We start from the raw sequence: 17,691 nt of genomic DNA on the forward strand, positions 1-17,691 counted from the left end.
TTCTATCACTTGAATCCTTTAAATCAAGACTGGCTGTCTCTCTAAAGAATATGCTCTAGCTCAAACAGAAGTTATAGGCTTTATGCAGGAATTATTGAGTGAAATTCTATGGTCTGTGTTAGGCAGGAAGTCAGACTAGATTATCATAATAGTCTGTCCCTGCTGGCCTTCAGATCTATTAATCTATGAATCTACTGTGAAATACAACCTTTAACACTGCAATATTGTAAAATGGAAATAATATTTCAGCTTTCCTCAGTAGATCTCAAAGCATTTACAAATATGGGTAAACATTAATATCCCCATTTTACAAGAAAAAAAGGGAAAAATGGATCTGTCATTTTCTCAAGATCATGTAGCCAGGAATAGAATCCAAACCTCCTGATTCACAGCTCCATGTTCTGTTTGCTAAACCAAGCTGCCCTGCTGATTCAATATAGGAGGTTTTAGTGTGGGAGACCATGTATGTTTTTTAAAATAAAAATCAATAGTAGGCCCAAAACTGGGGTGTTGTATTCAGTTCTGGTCACCCGAAAGGAGAGAACAGAAAAAGAAGGGATCCAGGGATGGTGATAGAAATGATCAGAGACATGGAAAGACTTCCATATGAAGAGAGAGAGAGTAAGACAACTGGGACTACTTAGTTTAGAAGGAAGGTATGCTAAAGGTACACAAAATAATGAAAGATATAGAAGAGGCAAACCAAGCATTTCTCTTTCATAATACAAGAACAAGGAGACATTCAATGAAATTGAAGTGTAACAAAATTAAAACTGGTAAAAAAGAATATTTTATACTATGCATAATCAACCTGTGGAACCCACTGGCACAACGTAGCACTGAAACCAAGAGTTTTAACAGGATTCAAAAAAAGTTTAACTTTTATATGACTAATGAAAAAGTCCATGGTTCTTCTTTGAGTATTCTCCATGTGGATCCCACTTTGGTGCACATGTGCCTTGTGCACTTGGGTTTGGAATGTTGGACAGCAGTGTCTGCTGGCAAGAACTTTAAATGTACTCATGTCTTCTATCCAAGGGCACAGAAAGCCTAGCAACCAGAACTAATAGTCCTGTCTTACCACCACTGGTAGCAAGTCATCACAACATCACTTCATTTGTTCAAATTTGTCCAAAATTCCTTAGATTGGGCAAAAATGTATTAGGATTAATTCCAACACTGAGTTAAAAATTTAAGTTAGAAATTTATTTTCAATATACTAGTTCTTCAATCAAGTCATCGTCAATACCGACCAGAGCTGAGCTGCTAATCCTGCCCCATGGTTGAACACAAGTACTTTAGATTCAAATACTTCTTGTCATGTGATGGCTTAATATCCATAACAGACAGCCACAACCATTGTATCTTCTGCCTCAGAGAGGCACACATCACAAATAATGCTCTTCCTGTCACAATTTCTCTAACAGAGCCCAGCAACAGAAAGACAGGCTGCTTCAAACTCTTCCTTCTATAGCAATCCATGAGGCTGCCCTCAGAGCCAGAGAATCCAGAGACCTCCAAGTATGGCCAACAGGTTTCTGGAAGTGAGAAACAAACAAAAACAATCATCATTTTTAATTAAGGGATATACCAATAAAACTTCATGCCTCAGGGCATAAACCAATCACTAACTGAAAGGGGTTAGGAAGAAATTTCCCCTCTATGCTACTTATTCCATAGTTATACACTGCTAATTTTCTAGCATCTTCTTCTGAAGCATTTTGTTGTCTACCACTGACAGGGACAGGACATCAGCATGATCTGATTTGGCAATTCCTATGTTCTCATGCTTCATTCCTTGTCTCTCTTTTGTCTTTCAGACTGTAAACTCTTCAGAGCAGGGACTGTGTCTTCTTATATGTTTGGAAGGAGCCAGCACATTGTGGATGCTACTCCCAAAATAATAATAATTATTATCATAAATATTATTTATTGTTACAAGTGGTATTAGGTGCTCAGACTCCATGGAGAAGAGTGTGGTAAAAATGCCAAGATAGGGGGCAGAGAAGTTAATAGGGCAGCAGAAGCAACACAAGCATCACTTGTCTTAAGTAAGATTTTAATACTTTAAAAGCTGTGATAAATTATAAAGAAAGAATTCTAAGTGTAGGATAAATGGTGGACTTGTATTCTGCAACTTCTTCTAAATGGAGGAATTAATCCTACTTTTGATCCTTTTTTTATTGCTCAGCTGAAATATCAACATAGAATTGTTTTAAAATACGTATGGCAAGAGAAAAAGAAGATCTGTGAATTATACAACAGTTGGCATATGTGCTTTCAATATCCTGCATATTTTCTTTGGTCAGGGACAGCAGAATGGGAAATTGAGCCTAATTTGCTTACTGCTGAACAGCACCCTTTAGTATCTAGTTTTGCTATGTATTAAAAATCAAGTCTGGAGCCAAGAGTGCTAGGAGAGGAATTAAAGACAAGAACACACAATAACTTTAAGTAATGGCTAAGAGATTTAAATAGCACACATCAGCAGAAAAGAATGGGGAAACCTACAGTGCACTGACTTCATTGATACTCCATTTATCAGCAATTACTGACTCCATTAAAGGCAGAGTTTACAGCAGACAGAGAAACAGAGCCTAAAATATGTCCCAACAGATGGACGGAGAGTGTCAGTGATGCCGTATATCAAAGGGATCTGCAGCTTTGTTATCATTGTACATGGAGTCAGAAAGACAGCAAAAAAACAGTGGAGTAAGGGCCAGCAAATGATTTACTTGACCCTGCATGGGCAGAACTGACAGCAAAAACCTCATTAATTCCTTAGGTCATTCTGGAAGACATTAATTTGGTTTGGACTCAGGATGAGGAGAGATTTTCCAGACATATACCAGGAATTATGAAATCTCTATAGTCAGAGGAAAGTATGTCCAAATCACTTTCGGCATAAATCAACCTGACTTTCTGAGGAAGGATAATATGCTTAATCAAGGGAGTTATGGAACTTCTTGTACTTATTAGACAGAAAATAAAACAGTATTTTATGTGATTATCAGCTTGGGGAAGATTCTCTCCTCCCCACCCCATCCCCCTTTTACTGCTGTCCTGCTTTGCCAGCGTGCCAACAATGAGCTGGAAAAAATTTGATATATGAATAATTTGTGAGGACCATGATAGTAATTTTTTATGTATCCACGCACTGTATATATGTATTTTTTGGTCTTTTCCCTCAATGCTGCAGACTGCCAAATATCTTCTCCTTCCTCCCCCACATTTAACTAGTCCTTTCCCTATGCAGAAAACAGCTCAATGAATGACAAGGCAAGCAAAGCAGTGAGGGGTAGAGGGGCTTCTTTACATGGGGCAGGCCCTGGGACCATTATTCTGTTGCTACTCTGTCTTACTCCAGACCAACTCCCATTGAAGTTAATGGGACATCTGCCTGAGTATGGACTAAGTGATAAACGAGGGCCTAATTCAGTAAACCTCACTCATGCTTACTCCTGCCAGGAATGCTGTCCACTTTAATTACTCGACAATTATTAAACCGACCTGGACCCTGATTGAGAACTTTCTTAATTTACCCCTATATTTGTAACACTTGGAACCAAGCAAGAACCCTGAACATAAGGGCATGAGCTGGGCAAAACCAGAACCAAGATCTGAACTCTCCTGTATTACTGGCCAGGGGCAAGATAGGGAGCAGGGGCTAAAGATCCACCTCTCAATTTTGTAGCTTGAACCCATCTCTAGTTGCTTGTTGCCTCCTGTGTGCTGGAGCATGGTTAGCATGAAAAACCAGCTAACAACAAAACCAGCTGAAAGTAGCCATGAGCAGGAAAGAGCCCCCTGCCTATGCCTGCCAGTACAAATGCATAAACCACAGGCACATAGAGTATCTTCCTTTGTACAAGTTGCATTCATCATGTTTAGAGAAGGGTTATCTCTTCCTGAAAGGAACATGCATTAGTACTTTTTACTCATTCAACACTGGACACTCCCTATCAACAATAGCCCATCTTAAGGGGAGGAAGAGGGAAATTAATCATTGGACGAGACAATTTAAAGGAGTTAGGCTATAAAATGGAGTTCATTAGGAGGCCATAAAGTATTACCATCTAACCAGCCATGCTTTCTGCCAACCCTCCATCCCCAGACAACAATACCCACCACCTATGCAGCAGGAAGTCACCTACTTCCTCACTTCTTATTGCACATAATATAATCAGATGAAAAATTATTTCATCTAGTGTGAATGCTGGATCAGGTCTCTGATATATATAGCTATGTAAAGTGCAAAACTCAACTCAACCTGAACTACAGAGCTGCAATTAGCATTCCCATAAAAATGATATTTAGCTATTATATAGCACTTCTCAGACATAGATCTCAAAGCCAAGTACAAAAGAATTTATAATATAATATAATTAATATTCTATAGGGTATGTGTTGTGATAGATGTGGAACTAGGGCAGCTATGATTTGGAAGGCAGAAGACAAACCAAGCACACTCATCCATCCAAGACATGCCAGTGCCCATCCTCCCTACTTGGTATATGCATTTCATTATGATGACGGAATGGTTTTTGATTACTCAGAAATGTATTTAGTTGGCTAATAACACCGCTTTACTATGATAACAATACATTTTTCTCTCTCAAATGTTTGTGAATATGATTATCGGGCAAAGCAGTTATGCACAAAGAGTGGTTGCAAGTGTTGACCCTAGCAATGGATCAGGACAAGAGTTGAGTCAAAATAGGAAGGCAAATATATTAATGTTCCCAGTTGATGGATTGCACAGTAATGTATATCTGGGCTTCTTTTGATCCAGAACAAGCTACTCATTCAGAGGCAAAATTACAATTCACTTCTTCATGAAGATGTTAGCTTGTGCTCTTAGCTCAGCGCACAACTCTAGAATCTGATACACATGTAATGTTTCATTTGGGAGGTCACTACTGCCCAGCAACAGCAAAAGTAGCACAAGAGGCAAGCAACTCTGCTTCAGGCAGCTGTGTGCCTCCATATCACCCCCATGCATTCACCAGGCAGTGTCATAGTCTTCTAGTGATGTCTGATGGCTTGTGATACACAGGAGGTCAGGGATGATTTGGTGGTCCCTTATGACCTTAAACTGTATGATTCTAATGATAATTACAAATAAAAGGCATTATCAATAAAAAATAAGGATTCAGAAATATGTAGGTTGTAGGAGGAAGCCAAAGAATTATAGGGAGCATTTAATTCTGAGAGTGGTCATTGACGAGAATCATTTATTTGTGTGGCACCAATATGTCTTTATTAAAGGGACAGTGTCAAATTAAAAATCAGGAGTCTGATTCTCATTTACACTAAGGCCACTTGCCACCATGCTGGAAGTGTAAAGAGGCCCTAAAATAGGAGTAAGTTATATTCACACTCACTTTAAGGTCCATTTACACATCTAGAAGGTTAGAATGTTGTCTCAGCGTAAATGAAAATTAAACCTCATAGGACCAAACCTGCTCCAATTAAATCAATGACAAATCCCCCATTGAATTCAGCAGGAGTGGACTCTGGACCAATATCTTTTTTAAATGTCATTATTGACATTATGAGTAATGCCTTAAATTATTCAAATGTTATCAAATGGAATTTTCACTCTTCATGCTGTTTATTTTTTGCATTTCTCTCAACATGGAGGATGAAAGGAAACTAGCCAGTTTCACTTTGGTTTCCAGTCAATTTCACTTTCAGGGTCTCCTACTGAGAGAATACTACACTACTTAGGTTGCAAACATGGCAAGGAAATGTTGGTCTGTTGCTGATCTTATTTTTAAATTATTCCCTTGGCATTTGTTACAAATCATAGACACATTTTCTACTGGTCTTAAACATTGTGAAAGCTTATTTAATTTAAACAAAACCTGAATTTTGAGCCAAACTTCACTTCAGCGTCTCCCTTTAAGGAAAAGTACTAATGAAAGGCACATTAGGACAGATTCATTCCATTTTTTTCCTCCAGGGAGCTATTTGGCCCTTTATTACTGAGAATCAGTTGTCTTGCTTCAGTTTGCTGGGAACAGGCTGCAAATGTGTATAATCATACTGTGTTCTTCACATACTTTTGTGGCTATTCGGAAACTGTTTTGTACTCATTTCTAATCCTGGAAAGGCTTTTTTTGTAACGTGAATCCTTGCAGGATGACTCACTGGGACATTAACTGTATCTTTGTCTGTTGTTACAGCAATTAGACTGAAGTGATTTTTGTGGCTATCCATGACCTGTATCTGAGAGTGTTTCCTGCTCTGAACACACCACTAAAGCTCCGATGTGTTAACTTTAGTGATTACTCAAACTAGAGTCTAGCCAACGAAGTTATTGTGGTTAAATTATGTGTCTAATTCTTATTTCACTTACATTATCTGCAGTGGAATTGCTCCTGATTTACGCAAAGAAAGGGCTAAATTAAATAAATGTGTTGTGCAACAACGATTAGTATGTAGAATAACATGTATTGTGTCTTTTGCAATCTAGTTTATAATTTTGTAAATTTACTTACATTCTGATTATAAACACTTAAAAGCTTTATATTAAAATTGTAAAAGAACAATATCTTTGTAGGACAAAAATACTCTTAGTTAATGTTTTAGCCCCGCTTCAGGGGGAAAAATCCTTATTCGGGAAGGGCATTTAAGCATATGTATTCATTGATGTCACTTAGCTTGTTGTGAGCATGTGCTAATGTACTTTTCTGACTTGGAACCTTAATTATTATGTGGTACATGACAATAATGATTTAAACAAGGGGGTATAAGTTTTTAATCCAATATTTAGCTAAATTGCAGTTAGTTATATATGTATATTTGCATATATATGTTTTTCACTAAAGAATATTAAAAAAGGAAAACTAACTAAAAAACATAAACATGTTCTCTTGAAGTTGCAGACTCTGTAATGTTTTATGACAAATACGTTTCTAATTTGTATCAAAGATGGTCAATTTTTAACCTTTTTAAGAGAATTGAAACAGTTAATCTCATTATTACTATACAAAGGAATTTTTTTAAATCTCATATGTAAGTTGTGTGTGTGTGTGTGTGTGTGTTTGCCCCTGTAACTACACCTAGAATTGTCCTGATTAAAAACATCTCCCAGTTCAGTAGAATACACTATTGTGCACATATATCTCCTACTTCATCTTCTTTTTTGACACTTCCCTATTCAGTGTCAGCAACTTTTAAAGCCTTCTTCCAAAACTCATGATTGTCTGCCTGGCTGTCATGCAAATTGGTCTCTGTAAGGTCTGCTGATATCCAGTCCATATACCGAGTCTTTGTCCTCCATCTTGGTCATTTTCATCCACGATCATTGCAAGGGCCATCCTACCAATATGACATAATATAATATTTATGACATTGTGCACCTGTGTGCCTATGCTTTATCAACTCAGCTGCACTTGTTTTCATTTAGAGTGGATGTTTTTCTAAAAGAAATGTTCTAGGTCAAAGCAAGCCCCCCATTGAACTTGAAGTAGTACAGGGAAGTCTTATGGCCTATATTATGCAGGAGATCAGATCAGATGATCATAATGCCCTTAAAATCTATGAATGTGTTGTTTATTTCTGTTCTTTTATTTCTGTAACATACTTCTATTTAAATATATATAAATATATATAATATCTTAAAATCTTTTCCTTTACATAGTGGTATCTAATTGTTCAAACAGAATTGTAGATTTTCTTTGCAACATTTTATCCCTTTAATTAAAATATTAGTTTACTAATTTAATAACATTATGGGGCATTATTTAACACTACATTTGGCATGTACATAAGCAAGGCAGGATGATACCAGCTGGCCCTGTGCTGCAGGCATAGGGAGCTAACAAAATGTATTTTTTATATAGGATCTTAAGTACGAAGGGTCACAAAATGCTGCACAGATGGTCAGATGTAAGCCTAGGAGAAAATGAAAGCTCTGAGGTGAGATTTGATGTAGAGAACCTGTGGGCTTTCATAGGGAAAGGACAGAAAGGTGGTCAAGACTGCAGCAGCCAATTGACTGTACAGGAGGAATGGTGAAACAAATCCTTGGAAAGGTTTGCAAGCCAGGACAGTGATTCTGAATTGGATTCAAAACTGGAAAGAAGGTGACAGAGGATGGAAGCAATGTGATCCCACATCTTGGACTGAAAGAAAAGTCTGGCCCCCGAATTCTGGTCCTGCGTGTTAAAGGGAAAGGGATTTAGAAAAACAATAAAAGGCGGATTTGTAAGTGTTGAGATGGGAAGTGATTAAAGATTTCAGCAGAGCTGGGGCCAAGGTAAGGCTGGGTTCTGGTGATGTTCGAGAGGCAGTGACAGACGTATAGACGCAGGAGATGTAGGCAGGCAAAGGAGCTTGAGTTCAGTAGCAGTAGTAATAGCAGTGGGGCACCATCTGAGGCCAGGGCCCCACTGTAATCGGCACTGCACCAATGCACAGCGAAAATCAGTCCTTGCCCCAAAGAGTTTATAACCCAAATAGACAAAACAGATAAAGGCAGAGGAATAAACAGAGGCACAAAGAAGTGAAGTAATTTGCCCAAGGTAGAAAAATAGGTGACTAGAACTAGAATGAGAACTCAGGTCCCCCAGCCCAGATGGCTAGTCACTAGATCACATGGCCACCTCACCGATGAGACTGTGAGTTGAGAGCAAGATCAGGGTCTGAATTAAAGAGCATGATAGTGACCTTTGAAACAAGGAAATCTCCTCCTCAGCTCTTCTCAGACCTTTACACGGCTCTCCTACTCTTGCTCCTTAGTGAAGTCTGCTTTCAGTCAGCTCTGGTTATATTTCAAACCTATGAACACATCCATTTTGTAAGATAAAAGCAAACAATGCCAGAGGCATAAAAATCTATTCCCTCTCTTTCCATTTATCTCAGCACCAAGAGGCTAGAGATATGTGTATGAAGAAATCTACTGTGTATCACCAGCTAATAAATGAAAAAACATCAAGAAAGAACAAGACAAACTGAGGGTCTTTTATTGCTTACAAAGGCAGTGTGTTTAGTTGTTAGATCAAGAAACCGGGATTGAGGACACCTACATTCTCTGCCAGCTCCATCCCAATTAAGCAGAACGTTTACTAATTCTGTTCCAATTCATCAGTATGTGTTGCCATTCACAGTTATTCATTTACAATGTTGTCAGCTCTCTCAATTTTTTCATGAGTCTCACAATATTAGGTGTTTGATTTAAAACCCCAGCTCCTGAAGGCAAGTGATTTAGTGAGACTTCCAGCTTTCGTTTTTTTAAATTAATTTTTAAAGTAAATGTTTAGCCCTTGTAACTGTAGAAAAAAAGCTTGAAAATGTGACTCAAATGCACAAAAGGTTCAGAAAACAGAAGACAAATAAAAAAGAACCCAAAAGTTTTTATTCTGATAAAATAGTGAGGTTTTTCATTCAATCTCATGATTTTTTTTAAATTCCTGATGCCTTAGTTTTGAAGTTTTGTGGCTGAAAATACTGTGGTTAAATGGTTCCCTGTAAGATGTCTCAGTAAAGCAATTGTCTTTATTAAACATATCTGAATTAAGCAGAATACACCCTAGTCCTACCCTGCAGTAAACAAAAGGCCAAAGGTTTATTTTATTTAACTGCAGTAATCAAATAGCACACCCAGAAAAACCTCGACTGGTTCCGTTTGTACACAAACACTATTTTTTAGTGTGCAGAATGCAACAGCCACAATTGATGGTTAATGTTGCTGTTCCAACTCTGAAGTTTCCTGTTGTTCAGAAACCTCTTGTGAGTAGGAGAAATGATTTATTGATGCACCAGTCTGGGGAAGGGAAAGCAGGACAGGACCAGAAAAGGGAAGGCAGTTTTATGCAAAGTAAACTGTGAAAGAAACAGGATATTTGGTTCCTGAGAAGCTGTACTCAAAGAAATCAGCCTGAGTTTAAAAGAGTAATGTGCTCTTCGTGGTTCAGATACTGCTAATGATGGGTAATACAGAGCATACTTACTAACGTCATGTCTATGGATGTATGTGTAATGATGCCCTCTAATGGTAGGCCTATATGGAGGGATCTACAACTAATGACACTTGAATGTTCTCCTTCAGCTTAAGTAATAGAGGTCAGTGGTTTGGAATTGAAGTAACAGGAGTCCTGAATCCACAGCCATGTATGTGTGAGATTTATCCAGTAGTTGTAACTGCAGTTAACAATATAGGGATCCATTATATGTGCATGGATGTTTCTTGTAGGCAAAGTTGTTGCATGCGAGTTTAGGGCCAGAGCCTCTTAAACCAGCCCTATAGTAGCTGATGAGTATTCCCACAGTCAGGGGGAATCCTGGCCTGGCACAAGCTGTTGTAGCAGGCTTTATGTCAGCTTCTCCTGGGTCAGGTGGCAGGGAGGAACTGACTGGAGGCAAAGTGGGTGTGTTCTGAGGCACTGAGGGTACATGCCCTGAATGGGAGGGGCTGGAGCACAATCATCTCTCCCGATCTCTAAGAGCCAATTTGGCCCTCCTCCCTTCATCTGTGCTATGCATGAGCTTGGGGCAGCAGAGGACTGCATCCTTAGCCTTCCTTATTAGATTGGGTACATCTGCAGTGACCTAACTGAGATCAACAGTGTCCCACAGCAAGAGTAGCACTAACTCCAAAGTGTCCTTCTCTGCCCAAGAGATGAGAACGAGATAGTCCTCTTCTAGCAATAGACCTGCACTCCAAGGCCTTCAGACAGTCCCACCAAGTTCCAAGGTGTCAGCACAACAAGAGCATGCAGGAGATCCCATCTGTAATGCTGCTGAGCTCCAAGGGGCCCTCCTCTGACAAGTGCACTATATATTTTCACTGGATTTGTCTTCATTTTTTTCCCTTTTTATGCAAAAAAAATGAAATTTTCTCAAGCAAAAAATTGACCATGTGTACATGCAAAAATTAATGAAATTTAAAATAAGAAAACCTTGTAATCTGAGCATGCAATCTTGTCTGCATTGTACCTGGATACCAGCCTCTCTACCACCATCAATTCTCTGTACTATACTATAATCAAGCTGAGATCTGTTTGTTTTTTCTTGTCTCAATCTAAAATAAAAGTCATTCAGATTGAGAGGCTGCTATTTTTCTCTGGACACACATAACAAAGGTCGTAGAATCATAGGACTGGAAGGGACCTCAAGAGGTCATCTAGTCAAAGAAAGCTTCTAGTCATAGGACTGGAAAAGACCTCTAGCCTGAGGACCTTCTAGTCTTAGGACCTTCTAGTCATAGGACTGGAAGGGACCTCAAGTGGTCAAGCTGTCAAGGAAAGTTTGACATGATTTGTTCTTGACAAATCCATGCTGACTGTTACTTATCACCTTATTATCTTCTAGATGTTTGCAAACTGATTGCTTAATTATTTGCTCCGTTATCTTTCCAGATACAGAAGTTAAGCTGACTGGTCCGTAATTCCCCGGGTTGTCCATATTTCCCTTTTTATAGATTGGAACTACATTTGCTCTTTTCCAGTCTTCTGGAATCCCTACCGTAGACTCATAGACTCATAGACTCATAGGTCAGAAGGGACCAATATTATCATCTAGTCTGATCTCCTGCACAAAGCAGGCCACTAGAACCCTACCCATCACTTCTATACAACCCTACCTATGTCCGAGTTATTGAAGTCTTCAAATTGTGGTTTGAAGACTCACCTGCAGAGTTCCACCAGCAAGCGACCATGCCCACGTTGAGAGGGCGAAAACCACCAGGCCTATGCCAATCTGCCCTGAGGAAAATTCCTCCGACCCAAATATGGTGATCAGCTAAACCTGAACATGTGGGCAAGACTCACCAGCCAGCACTAAGGAAAGATTCTCTGCAGTAACTCAGATCCCATCCATCCAACTCCATCACAGCCATTGAGCAGACTTATCTGCTGATAATCCAAGATCAATTGCCCCAATTAAACTATCCTATCATATCATTCCTTCCATAAACTTATCAAGCTTAGTCTTAAAGCCAGATATGTCTTTTGCCCCCACTACTCCCCTTGGAAGGCTGTTCCAGAACTTCACTCCTCTAATGGTTAGAAACCTTCGTCTTCCATGACTTTTCAGAGATAATCACTAATGGCTCAGATATCTCCTCAGTCAGTTCCTTGAGTATTCTAGGATGTATTCCATCAGGCCCTGATGACTTGAAGACATCTAACTTGTCTAAGTAATTTTTAACTTGTTCTTTGCCTATTTTACCCTCTGATCCTACCTCGTTTTCACTGACATTCACTATGTTAGATGTCCAATCACCGCCACCAACCACAACCAAGTCAGTAGTTTCCAGTACAAATTCTCATGTTAAGCATCAATGCAAATAACCATCATTCTGATTCAGATTGATTGTCAGTGAATAATTCAACACTGTTTAAGTTACCTCACAGATGAGACTATGAGTTGAGAGTTCTAAACTTCATTTAGAAAATATCATGAACTACATACATTTGGCCCTTGTCAAGAGTGAATGGAAATCCCCTGACAATGAGCTGACAAACAACTCAGAATACTATGGGTGGCAGAGAATACGATTAATATATTAAAGTCACTTAACTAACACAAAACCAGCAGAATCACTAGAGCTCCATAAATCGTTTTTCATGGAAATTTCAAACATATTTCATTTTTTCCTAAACTTACCACTAAATTTAGAAAAAAAAACAAATGTTTTGATTTTTCAATCTTAGCATATGCACAACATGCCTCAGGTGGCAAGAGACCAGGATTCATCACCAAATTTGATCCGCTGGTTGGATCATTAGCTTCCCCACACCAGGTACTGATGGGAAGCACAACATGAACACTGATCCTTCCCCTCAATTTTTCAATTAAAAACTGAAGCCAAGACCAAAACATCGGGGGGCTTTCAGTCAAAATCTTTAGTTTTCTGTAAACACTTGGTTTGCTTTATTGTTTTTGAAAACCAAACACTTTACTGAAAAATGAAAATTTTAATTAAAAAATGGTTTCTGTTTTGTCATCAAAATATCAGAATATTTCAACCAAAATGAAAATTTTCCATAATAATTTTTCTTTTTGCCACCATTTTTGGTGGGAAAGTAATATTCTGACAGATCAATTTTGACGAACTCTAGTGTTTGGGCTTTATCCAGCGATGTATGAAGGAGAAGGGGAACCAAACTTCACTCCTCTAAAATGGTACAGCAACTGGGGCCATTCTCAGCCACTTTAGCAGAGTTGTTCCCAGTCATCCAGTCCCAGCCTCTGGCAGTCAGAGGTTGTTAAGCACTTTAGAATCATTTGGGATGAAGCAATAGATGGGACTAGTGATGTTGCCTATTATTGAGATTTGCCCATCATTTTCCATGATAAGACACTGTTTTCAATTGGTTATAGCTTTGCTAAACTTTAACCATTTGGGCTGAAATTTTCTGCACTGGGTGTTTGCCTCAGGCTGAATATTTTTATTTTTTTATTTATTTATTTTAATTTCAGCCAAAACAGGTCAGTTGTTTCTGAGAACAAGGCTAGGGAAAAATACATTGTCTTACAATGTTAAAAATTTCTGATGACCTTTTCTTTGTGAAGCTTTACTGTCCCCATGCTTTGAAGCAAGAACTTGAAATTTGGCAGGGGAGTAGTATGTGTGTTGAGGACATGCTTTTTGCAGTTCCTGTGAAAATCCTCCCACTTTGGCCAAATAAACCTTTGAAAAATTGTAGTCTGCACGTGCTCAGTAAAGACTTATTAGATCTTCACAGCTAAATGCACCCCAAAGATTCCATCCAGACTGAGTGTGCTTCAGTCCAGGGCTACAGAAAACTGATCAGGAGTTTCCCTGCAATTACTGCTGCTGGCCAGGACCAGGCACCATAACTGAAAGTGGGGAGGCTGTCTCTCCTGTGCTCTCAGTGATTCCTTCCTGGCTTCCAGGCAGTGTGAAGGAGGAAGCTGCCTGACTGTGATGCAGGGGATAGAGCCAGACCTGAGAGGAGGTACAAGGGAAGTAAATTAGTACCAAGATCTTGAGGGGGGTGGAAGGAGAGTGGTGGAGTAAGATGGAAATTGGGACTGGGAATTGGGGTGGGATGGGAAGACTGGGATTGCCTGGTCAAGGAGACTGGAGCTGGAAGACAAGGTAGAGGAACTTGGAACTGACTGTGGAAGGAGATTGGGAGGGATTGAGAGACAGAGGGTGAGGACCACTGATGTGGAGCCATGGTACATGAGGAGAACCTGCCACTGGCTGGGCAAAAAGACTGGGACTGGGCGGGGGATTCTGGAGAGGCAGACTAGAACTGGCTTGGGAAAGACTGGAACTGGGACGAGACACCCAAGGAGTGGAGACTGGAACTGGCAAAGGGTTGAGAATGGGGTTTGGATGAGGAGCCAGGGGTGGGGAAGATACAGGACTGGGCCAGGGACAGGTTGGATGGGATGGGGCAGAAGAGCCTGCCCACTAGAGCACACTCCCCTCTGTAGCATCATCTCACCATTCTTCTTCTATCCACAAATATCTGTGAAACCCACTGGCAAAAGGTCCCATCACCCTCTAGGTCTGGTCCAAAAAGAGATGGGCAAACTACTAAAGGTATCAGTTAGTTCATAGCTCAAGGGGCAGAGGCCTGTGTAGTGGCTCTAAAGGTTCCAACTCTGCTGATGACCCAGGAGTATGTCAATATGATGCTACAAGATGGAATTTCTGTTTTCTCAGTTCGCTTTTTTAAAATTCTGGGAAATTAAAGCCAAAAAACTGCATTAAAAATATATTATTAAGGTTACTCAGACAAGCACTCAAAGTCAGGAAATGCACATGCAACCTAAATTCAGCCCCTTTGTGCTTATGCATTATGATACGGTCAAATTCTATGATGTACTTTGGGAAAGATCTGCTTTATGGTAACTTTACATTCCCCCTCTGCCCCAAATTGCTGTTATTTCTCATAGTTAAAGGACACAGGCAAGTTACATATCCATAGAGTTTCAAATGTTGTTTACTTTGTAATTTACAGTGTCCTCTTAAAAGTTGGAAAAATGGGGGAGAAAGTCCTACCAATTTTGTGTTTTTTCCCTGAAAAAGACAAGATAGGTATCTTTTGCTGGATCAAATTCTCTTGGTGGAAAGTACAAACTTTTTCAGCTCTTCTTCAAGCCTGCGGAAAGGAAACCAGAGTGACTGAACTAAATACAAGTTAGGACAGATTGTTAAGCATAAGGAGTTAACACATGTTGTGGGAGACCACTTAAAATGAAGTGGGCAATTAAGGATGAGCGGGCAGTGAGGTGTGTTACAAATTGTTGTAATGAGCCATAAAACCAGTGTCACTGTTATGTTGAAGGTCTTTGGCGTCTAGCAGAGTTATTATTTTTAGTTCTCAGACTTACCTGTTGAACATGTTCTGCAGGTTTCTGTTGACGATGAGGACTGAGAAGTCAGATATGGAGTGAATGCTTAGGGTTTTGTCTTTTATGACTTTTCTGTTTGAGTTCATTTGAGAGCTCAGTGATTGGTTTCACCCATAGTTCTGTTGGGGCTTTTGATGCGCTGGATGAGGTACACCACAGTTGTGATAGGCATGTGTAGGACTCAGAAATCTCGAAGGGTGTGTTGCGGTAGGTATTGCTCATCGTAGCTCATTGTAGCAGTGGAGACATGTCTGGTGCTGCTGTGTGTTCGTGATGACATACTATTTTTCCACAGGACCTCTGCCTCATTCAGTGTACAAGATGGATTTGCTTTGGGGATGAAGCAGGGTTCAGTAGTGAAGGAGGTTGTTATCTGTTGATCTGCGTCTTGTTGGACAGAAGTTGGACAGTGTTTACTGAATGAGGCGGGGGCTTGCAGGAAGAGAAAGGAGGGTCTCATGGACAAGGCAGCTGAATGCTGCCCTAGGGAACTGGATTCTATCCCTGCCTCTGCTACAGTGTTCCTATGTGATGCTATTCTAATCACTTAAACCAAACGTTTTATGGGTGGTCACTAAGGTGCCACAAGTACTCCTGTTCTTTTTACAGATACAGACTAATACGGCTGCTACTCTGAAACCTGTCACTAATTGTGTGTGTGTCTCATTTTATAGGTGTTTGACTTGAGACTCTCACATCTGATTTGCAGAAGTATTGAGCACTCACAGCTGCAACTGAAGTCAACAGGGAGCTGTGCTTTGACCATATTAAGTGCTATGTATTGTTCCATATTATGAAAAATCAGGTCCTAGGCACTCAAAATTATTGGATATTTTTATCTTAATTTCTGTATGCTTCAGTTGTCCATCTGTGAAAATGTGTACAATGGAAAGATATTGTGAAAATAAATTCACTAAGGTGTATGAAGCACTCACTTACTACATTGATGAGAGCCCTAGAAAAGCCCAGGAGGACATTAATTCTGTCTTCCAAACAAGCAAATGTTCAGTGAATAAGGCTTGGGGCCACACATTGAACAATGAGAATAACACAATACATTGGGGAAAAAAAACAAAAAACAAGGAGTCCTTGTGGCACCTTAGAGATGAATAAATTTATTTGGGCATAAGCTTTCGTGGGCTAGTGAGTTCTAGCCTATGAAAACTTATGCCCAAATAAATTTGTTCATTTCTACGGTGCCACAAGGATGCCTCCCTTTTTTTACTGATACAGACTAACACAGCTACCACTCTGAAATCAGTCACAATACATTGAGTAGCTGTTCATGTGAATACTGTTCATTCTCTGCACTGAATAAGGAAATGAACCTGGAAAAAACAGTATATGATATATAATTAAATCATTCCCCCCAAGGTGGCCAAATTAAGGTGGCACAGGCCACCTTAATTCTGGCATTTCCCAACGCTTGAGTGCTTGACTTTGCAAACTTAATAACAGGCTTTATTGTAGATTGTGTGCGTGTAATTCAAATAAGCTGTTAATATTTAAAATATTATTAGTGTTGTTATTACTCATGAATGTGCTAGTGCTCTCTTTTCATCACTTTGTAGAGTGAAAACTGACAGATATCTTTTTTAAAATAGGAAGAAAAACCTGTAGCATTTCTCCACCCTGAGAAACCAAACTGATGAGGTCTAACTGAAGTATTTCCCAAATAAATGCGTGCTGAAAAGCCTTCCAGAAATACAGCTTTCTACAGTACTAATTGAAAACACAAGTGTCTATCACTAGTGAAGGTAAGATCATCTTGGGCCATTATTACAAAATAGTGAGCTAATAATCATCATAATTCATAAATAAATACATAGCTCTTACATAGTGCTTTTCATTTGTAGATCTCAAATAGCTTTACAAATGTGAGATCAGTGCTTAGAAACCCAGCTAACTACCCTCTGCTTACTCGACTGTATACAAATATGCCAGCCCTTGTATTGACAAGAATAGAGTTCATGCTGTTAAAATTTAGGTCTGGAATGTTCACAGTTTTCCCTGTCAAAGGGGATGGACTCCTCCCTCCCCCCACCAACTTTAGCTTGTTCCTGTTTTCCTATCGAGGCCTCACACAGAGAAGAGAGAGGCTGTGGCGTGCCCCTCGTTTACAGGGTTTGGCCTGAAGGATTGTGGACCAGTTGCTTGTGTGATTAAGATAAATTCTGTTGTCCAGAACTGCAGACTATCTGGCTTGTCTATCATTTACCACTTGATTAGTTATAACAAGCTCTGGACTAGTGTGCGTGTAGGAGTTGTACCACTTAATTTGTTGGGCCAGTCGGGCTTAAAGACCACAGTGGATGTAGCAGAAGCAGAGTTGAGTACACACAGCAAATG

Source organism: Chelonoidis abingdonii, chromosome 3 (assembly GCF_003597395.2).
Source record: "Chelonoidis abingdonii isolate Lonesome George chromosome 3, CheloAbing_2.0, whole genome shotgun sequence".
Classification (NCBI taxonomy): Eukaryota; Metazoa; Chordata; order Testudines; family Testudinidae; genus Chelonoidis; species Chelonoidis abingdonii.